The sequence below is a fragment of the Octodon degus genome, unplaced genomic scaffold (genome assembly GCF_000260255.1).
Source record: "Octodon degus isolate 3935 unplaced genomic scaffold, OctDeg1.0 scaffold00115, whole genome shotgun sequence".
Lineage (NCBI taxonomy): Eukaryota > Metazoa > Chordata > Mammalia > Rodentia > Octodontidae > Octodon > Octodon degus.
The window spans coordinates 516,248-523,075 of record NW_004524691.1 but is presented as its reverse complement, the minus strand read 5'-3'; positions in this window follow the sequence as shown (position 1 = coordinate 523,075).

Here is a 6,828-nt window from a genome sequence, read left to right as displayed (position 1 = left end):
ATAGTGAGGTTAAGCTTAATAGCCTAAGTTGTTTTATAATAACAATAAGCTTGTCTTCTGGATGGATAACAACCTATGTTTGCAGACCAAAATTAGGGAAAAAGGAGGGCTGCAAGGAAAGCCAACATTTTGGCCCTAACCTTCGAAGGTCAATTAAGGCTCAGGACATATGAGAACTTGTGCTGTACCGTCATGTAACTCAGTAGTATCCCAAATTTTCTGATCAAGTCGATTATAGTGCCAAAGAGGAAAGTGATTGATGATGTAGAGTCTGCTCTAATCTTTATGATTTCCTCCCATCTTTGGGCTCTGGGGTTTTTTTTGATCTTCCTTTTCTAGTTGTTGAACGTGCAGCATTAGGGTATTTATTTTTTTCCCATTTTGTTTTCTTAATATGTAAGGTCACAGCTATGAATTTCCCTCTGAGAACTGCTTTCCATTTTCCTCATAAATTGTGATAAGTTGTGCTTGAATTTTCATTGAATTGTATATATTTTTTAATTTCTTGTTTAATTTCATCTGTGAACCATTGCTTGCTTCATAGGGTGTCCTTTAATTTCCATGTATTTAGGGATTTTTTTTTCTGGTTTCTTTTGTCATTTATTTCCAGTTTCATTGCACTGTGGTCAGATAATATGCATGGGATAATTTCTATTTTCTTGCCTATACTTAAGCAGGACCTGTGAACCAGTATGTTGTCTATTTTAGAAAATGACACATATGCAGGTGATAAAAATGTGCATTCAGTTGTGTTTGGGTGGAACACTCTGTGTATGTCTACCAAATCCATTTCTTTCAAGCTCTGGTTCAGTTCTGTTATTTCTTTGCTAAGTTTCTGTCTGGTTGACCTATCTTTTTGGGATAAGGTATTGTTAAGTTTTCCTGTTTTTTCGTGTTCTCGGATATTTTATATTTCATGTCCAATAAGATTTGCTTTATGTAGTTGGGAATTCCGTATTTGTTGCATAATTATTTATGAGTGTTCCCTCTTCTTTTTGAATTTTTCCTCTAACCAGTATATCGTGTCCTTCTTTGTTAGGCTTGATCATTGTTGGTTTTAAGTTGAGTCTGTCTAATAATTAAATTATTACCCCTGCTTTTCTCGGATGTGTAGGTGCATATAGTATTTTTTTCCATACTTTGATTTTCAGTCTATGAATGTCTTTATGAGTTAAATGTGTTTCTTGTATACAGCACTGTGTTGGATTTTGTTTCCTAATACACTGTGCCAGTCTATTTCTCTTAATTGGTAAATTGAGGCCATTTATATTGATGGCTATGATTGAGAAATATTGACTTATGTTTGACATGATATTTACCTGTTGTCATTTGCTCCTTTTTCTCCTGTGTTTTATTGCTTACCCTATTTAGTTGGTTGCTTCCAATCTCATTAGTGGAGTTCTGATCATTTTAGTCCCTCTCTAGAACATGTTTCAGTAGCCTGTGTAAGATTGGCTTTGTCATCATGAAATTCTTTAGTTGTTCTTTTCATGAAAGTATTTCACTTCTCCATCAAACTTTAAAGAGAATTTTGCAGGCTATAGTAGTTTGGGCTAGAATTTGTTTGCATTGAAGACTTAAGTTACTGTGCTCCATGCTCTTCTTGCCTGCATGGTTTGTGAAGAGAAGTCGGCCATAATTCTGATGGGTTTTCCTTTGAATGTGATCTTTTCTCTAGCAGCTTTCAGTATATTATTCTTGTGCTGAATTTCTGAAATCTTGACTATTATATGTCTCAGTGTGTTTTTAATTGGGTTGAGGTTCCTTGGCATTCTTTATGCTTCAGTTAACTGAATGTCAGATTGTATCCTCATATTTGGGTGCTTTTCTGCCATTACTTCTGCCCATATCTTTTTTAATGTCATTTGTATTGACTCCTTGTTTCTCATTGTTGCCTATTATTCTCACACTGTTCATCTTTGCATCATCTTATAGGTGATGGATTATTTTTTCTTGCATCCTTGTTGTTTTTAAGAGATCCTTTCTTACCTTTTCACTAGCTGCACCAGCATCTTCAAGATCTGAATCTCTGTCATCATTTTCACTTAAACGGTTTTGCAAGCTTGTGACTGAGATTTTAATTTCCTCTATAGCTCTTTGACTCTGCTTCATGCCATCCATTTCTTTCATGTATTGCTCATTCAAGGAATCCGTCTTTTTTCTAATATCCTCTGTTTTGTAATCAATGTCTTCTTTACAAGCAGTTATTAATTCTTTTACTGCAGTGGTTTTTTTTGTTTGTTTGTTTTTCTGATTGGGTTTCTCCCTATGTTTTTGTAGTTGATTCTTTACTTCAGATACTATATGTTCTGAGAATTGTTTGCTTATTTCAGAAATTTCCACTCTTAGTTCCTCTATAACTTTCTGCTGTTGCTTATTTACTATTGAAGCTATTAATTCATACTTATGAGTTGAGCTAGTGTTCTCTGCACTTTTTCTGGGTGGGCGTTGTGTTTCCTCTGTATGTTTCTGCATCTGATTCCTTGCTGCCGATGTTATTAATTCAGCGATTTCTTTTTTATTTCCAATCTGAGTTCCTCTATACCTTTCTGCAGCTGTTTCTTTATTTTAGTAGGCATTGTTTCATTGATTTCAGCTGTGTGATTCCCAATTTGTTCTTTCGTAGTGTCCTCTGCACTTGTTATGGGTAGACTTGGGTTCTGAGATTTCATTTTGCTCTTTCATGTTGGCATTTTGTGTAGCACTGTCTTGTGACCTTTGTCGTAGAGCTTTGTTGTAGTTATAACCTTAGCACCTACTGAAATTCAGGTGCCGATCTACACCTCAGGCATGTATGCCAGGCATGAGCCTAGTCAGGAGGGGAAAAGGTGGAGTATATGGGAGAGGCACCTCTCCCACATACTCACCAGGCCTGGGTTAGAACTATATTTGGGGTCCCTAGAATGAAGCAGAAATTCTCACATGGTGGGCGAGGTGGGAGGGTGCTGCGGAGTTTTGCGGGCCTCCCAACAGGGTGAAAGAGAGCCTCACTCACACTGCTCATTGGGTGGGACCAGCAGGTCCTTCTGGCATAGTGTAACTGAAAGCTCTCTCACAGGCTTAGTGGGCCTGGACTAGGACTGGGTCTGGGGTTTTCTGGAATGTGGCAGAAATTCCTACTTGGCAGGTGGGGTATGATGATGCTGGGGAGTGTTGGGTGTTGTCCCAAGGGGGTGGAAGAGTGTCTTACCCACGCTGCACCTAGACTGGGACCAACATATCTCGCTGGCTCAGGGTACCCAGAAGCTCTCCCACACACTCTGTCAATTATGCTTTAATAAAACTATGGAGATTTAAAATGATAAGATAAAATAAAACAATATGAGGTAAAAAAAGAGAGAGGGGGGAGAAGAAAGATTTGTATTAATACTGTTTGGATAGGATATCACCTCTGCATTTTTTACTATGAATAACAACTGTGAAGACAACAATATGCAATGCATTCATTATTGAAACTGTCCTACTAATCGGTTTTGAAAGTGTCTCATTGCTATTTGTTTCCTAATAAAATTAATAAAATGGAAACAATTAATCTCCTAGAAGAGAAAGTAGGAGGAAACCTTGAAGACACAGGGTAGGCAGTTCATGAACAAAAGTCAAACTGCACCAGTAATAGTTGAAAGAATTAACATCTGGGACCTCTTCTTATTGAGAAGTTTTTGCACATCAAAAGAAATTACAAACAGAGTGAAAAGACAACTCACAAGTTCAGAAAAACTCTCAACTATTAAGCACTCAGATAAAGGTCTTCTCTCTAGGATTTATAATGAATTAAAAACATTAGGGTCCCAAAGTTTAAAGACCCAATCCAGAAGGAACATCTGAGATAAACACACACTTCTCAGAGGAAGAAATTCTAGAAGCTAATAAATACATGATGATCCACATCACTAGCCATCTGTGAAATGCAAATTAAAACAACACTGAGATACCATCTCACTCCAGAAAGAATGCTTATCATAAAGAAATCAACCAGCAACAAATGTTGGAGAAGCTGCGGGAAAAAGGCTGTGGAGTAAGAGGAACCACTTCTGTTGGAAATGTAAACTGGTGCAACCATTATGGAAATCAGCGCAGAGACTCCTTAAAAAATCAGGAGTGGAAATCGCATTCAATCCAGCTATCACTCTCTAGGAATTTACCCCAAATAAGTGGAAATATCATATCATATTGAAATATGTGCACCTATGTTTATAATAGCATAATTTGTGATAGCCCAATCTTGGAAGCAACCAAAATGCCCTTCACCTGAGGAATGGATGTAAAAGGTATGGCGTTACTGTGCAATGGAGTATTAGTCAGCTATAAAAAAATAAACTCAAAGCCTTCACATATAAGTGGATGCAACTTGAACCTATATTTATAAGTGAAATAAACCAGAATCAGATGTGCAAATGTCTTATAATTTCCCTAGTGCAAGAACTCAAAAGAAGAAATGAAAATTGAAATTTATAACACAATTAAATGGAAAGCGAGAACTTAATGAGTAAACAACAAAGAGAGGTGAAGAAGAAAGTCTAGGAAACATGTCAGGTGCAAAAGCATACATTTATATACACAAGATAGTTAAGACAATGGTCTTGAGAATCTCAATTAGGATTTTGAAATTATTAGTTAATTGGTAGTATTCTCACCTTGATTACTATATATTCTATGAAACTGCACTGAAGATAGCAATGTGTATACTAGGGCCATGCTTGGATGCCTGTCATTCTACCATATATGTGTACTGCTTCTAATGTCATATCAATTATTGCTATAGTCAGTCTCAATTAAATGTCTGTTATTAAAAATGGTAATAAGAGAAAACAAGAGACAAGAAAAAAATCACAGGACCATCCTGCTACAATGTTGCATAGGGTTACATTTCTAAATTTCTGTTTAAAGATTTGTAGTTGTATAGTTTTATTTCTTTATTTTTTAATTTTTTTCACATTCTATAAGGATTTAAAGTTTAGCATATCAACAATGGTTGGAAAATAACTGTTCCATGTTATAAGGTGTTTGACAATCCGACAGATAGTGATGTTAAGCTCAACTGACTATGTAATAATATAATTAATCTTCTCTTCTGGAGTGTTAACAACGTAAGTTTGCACACCAAAAAATTTGAGAAAAATAAGAGCTACAAGGATAGCCAATATTTTTGTTCATGACCTCTTCAAGGTCTGTGAGGACTCAGGATACAAATGTACTGTAACATCCTGTAACTTATGGTGTCCCCTATTTTCTGTTCAAGCAGATTATGGGTCCACAGAGGAAAGTGATCAATGATGTGTAGTGAGTCAAATAAAAATCCCCTAAAGAAAACATTCTCTCAGGCTTTCACTAGAGCAAATTGGTCAAGCAATGGCTGTGACTTATCCATACAGCTGACACTGACAAAATATCTACAAACTGCTATACATGGAGTCATGGTAAATCCTGAGCGGATTGGACTGAATTTTTCAGATATAAAAGTTATATAGTTTTTAACTTATCTTGGTCTTAACCATCCAGTAGAAAACTGTAAACATGAGGTATAAAAAGTAAAATGATATTAATATGCCAAGCTATAAAAGGCTCAACTGAACAACTTAGCCAGTTCTGTGGATACCCCACTACTATTATGGACTATTGGACTATATTGGATTATTTTGCTGAATTCACACACCTAAAATATTTGAACGGCAATGGAACACCCAACTTTGACAAAACTAAACAAAAATGGGGAATATAAATGAAGGACAATTTTGTAGTGAAAAAATATATCTATATATATAAAGTAGGATAGATGTACAGCTATTTTCTCTTATTTCAATGAGAAGAAAGATTTGTACTAATAGTGCTTAGACAAGTATCATGTCTTCATCTTGTATTCTGAGTAACTACTATGATGACAACAATATGCAATGCATTAATTATTGTAAATGTCCTACTAATCTGCTTAAAACTGTCCCATTGATTTTTCTTTCTCAATAAAATTAATAAAAAATATTGATTGAACAGAAATAGAAGTATACAGCAACTGTGCATAGTACAGAGAAGAACAAAACCATTTCTGAAAAGATTAAGTGTGAGGGTCATAGTTCTGGTCAACTATCTGCATGTTTAGTATATTCTCTTATTTCTTTGTGTTTGTTATATTGTCCCAGTTTACTTAACCAGATTGCTAGTTATAGTATACCTTTTGATTACTTCTTGTCTCTAAAGTATACCTTTTGATTACTTCTTGTCTCTAAAGAACCAAGTGTCTCTATCTATTTTCTATCATCTCAGTCCTTGTACATAGGCCTAGATGGCTTCCTCTCTCTTCTGACACTGTTTTAGGCCTGGCCTGTTTCTAACTTATCTGATTTAGTTATCTGTTATAGATGTAACTCAGCACAAAGACCATGGTCCAATCTCCATTACTTAAATAAAAGAAGGAGATGACCCGGGACATGTGGATCCTCATTCGACCCAGGCAGCAGCCCAGCAGGGAACCCTTAGGCAGAACTCTCTGCAGAGGCTAGAGGCAAGACCCACCCAGCTGATTCAGGAGCAGAACATCTTGCCAGAGAGACACAAAGGGTCCAACTCTAACTGTGGCAACAGAAAGAAGTGGAGCACAGCAGCCAGATCCAAACAACACCCACCTGGAGGAATATGGACTTCATAGATACGGATCTGGTGCTAAGGTATAACTATCTAAGCTCTGCACCAAAGGTCAGAAGACAGTGGCATACAAAATGACAAAAAGAAGGAACAAAATGCAGTCTCAGGCCCACGTCCACCCAATACAAATGAAGAAGACACTAACACTGAGGAAACTGGAAATCACACACCAGATATCTCTGAAATAATAGC